This window comes from Atta cephalotes (genome assembly GCF_000143395.1).
Source record: "Atta cephalotes unplaced genomic scaffold scaffold00005, whole genome shotgun sequence".
NCBI lineage: Eukaryota > Metazoa > Arthropoda > Insecta > Hymenoptera > Formicidae > Atta > Atta cephalotes.
This window is the reverse complement of record NW_012130069.1, coordinates 6,254,845-6,257,073: the sequence shown is the minus strand read 5'-3', so window position 1 is coordinate 6,257,073 and position 2,229 is coordinate 6,254,845.

Below are 2,229 nucleotides of genomic sequence, written 5' to 3'. Positions count from 1 at the left end.
AAAGAATATAGTTACAATATAAAATACAAATATACACATAAATTTTGCATTAATTTTGTAAATTTGTGATAATTACATTTAATTTTATAAAAAAAAATTTAATGTTTCTATCGTTTATATTAATATTTCCATTGTTTATATATAAAATATAATATAATTTTTATTGTAATAAAATAAATTAATTATGTATTGTACTCATATATTAAACACATTATTTAATTAATAACATATTATATATCAGTTTATGCACTAAGAAACATCTGTTTAATAATCATAATATTTAAAATAATTCCAAAATTTTCGGCGAGATTAAATTCACTATTATTATTAATATATTTGAAATCAGTAATAAATTCATATAAAAATAATGAATTCACATAAATCATTTTGTTAGCACTTGTATCTTCATATTTCTGAAAATTGTACAATTATTAATAGATGAGTCGAAAGTTACATAATTAATAATAATACGTAAAACGATTTCACAATCAAGAAATTTATTTAAACTACACAATGTATTTTGTTCCACTCGGTTGGAGGTCTAAGTCCGAAGCTCGTTGTCGGTTATGACGAGACATCATTAAGATTCCGTACGTCAGTTTCAAAACCAACTGACATTTGTTCTTTGTAAGTGTGAGTTAGAAGAAGGGCACCACACCCAAGGTTGGTGTTTTCTTCGTGTAGACATGGCAACTGATAAACTTTGTTCGCCATCTGCATTCGAGAATAAATATTCTTTAACGCGCTATTTTAGCGTTCATATAATAGCTTTCAGAATAATTAACACAAGAAATATAAACGAACGCTGATAATAGATTTAGAAATAGAGTAATAATTAATGTAATACGATGCTTCCTGTTCAGCAATAGAAGGATTGTATAAATGATTGTTGAGATTCATTTAGTAATTGTACGTTTCGTCATAAGATATTGCACTAATAATAAATTAAATCACGCTATAAATGCTTACAAGATTTCGATCTTTATAGAAATTAATAAATTTAATAAAAAACGAAAGTTCTATTATTTTTTATTACTTCTAAGAATTTTAAAGCAAAACATGCTTACGATAAAAATAGAACAAAATAATTTCAGAAATAATCAAAGAAACTGACAGGCATGGAAAAACAATTTCGTAATTAATGCAAAAACAAATGTAACGAATTAAGAACAAATAGCCGGTGAAATTATGAAAGGTTTATAGCTGCTGCATCGCAATTACGTTTGTTCGAGAATGATGAGCATTGCGTTTCGTCTTTGGAAGCGGTCGCGCTGAGGATCGAAGAGCCTCTCCGCTATTCTATATGAGAATCTTAGCTCGTTTAAGATAAGTAACTGCTACGCAAAAACTGGAGATTCCACTGATATTTGTCCTTTTTTCATTCCACCTGTATATTTTCTTCTTCTAATTTTTTATCGCTTCGTTCGAAGAGCGATGACAGAAGTCTCCACTAGATGCATAATGTATATAATTCCGATGTAATCTAAATTCTAAAAATATATATGTCAAACTACATATTCACAAAGCTATTAAGAGATAATTATCGCATTACAAATGCATGCAAAGTACAATTCAAAATGCAAGAAGATACCCGGGAAAAAATATTAAATAATGAACATATTATATATATAATTATATATAAAATATCAATTTTATGTATAATTTTATATAATTTTATATAATTATATATAATTTAATTATATAATTACATATAATTATATATGAAACATTTTTTCTCGGATATAATAATTGAGGTAAAACTTTGAATCCGAGTTTTGAACTTAAAAATATTTAAAGTTTAAGTTTATTTAAAGTTTATTTAAAGTTTTGATCAAGTAAACTAAAAAGAATTTATATAAAATCGAATATCTTCAAGAAATAAAGAAATTAGATATTTTTTTAATTTAAACGTATCGCGTTATTGTTGTTCTAATATTTCGGAATTCTGGAATATGTATAAATGTACTGCAATAAAAAAATTATAATATTAAAAAAATTATGTTAATTCTTTTTATCACAATTCTTTTTATCATAGTTTTTTAATTAAAGTTATAATAATTATTGAAATCAATTTTTACTAATCTTGTCACTATACAAAATTTTAAAAATTATATTCCCATTTTAAATATACATTTTTTATATTTATATATGAAATATTTAAAATTAAAGAAAAACTTTGGCGATTATATATATATATATATATATATACAATATATATATATATATATA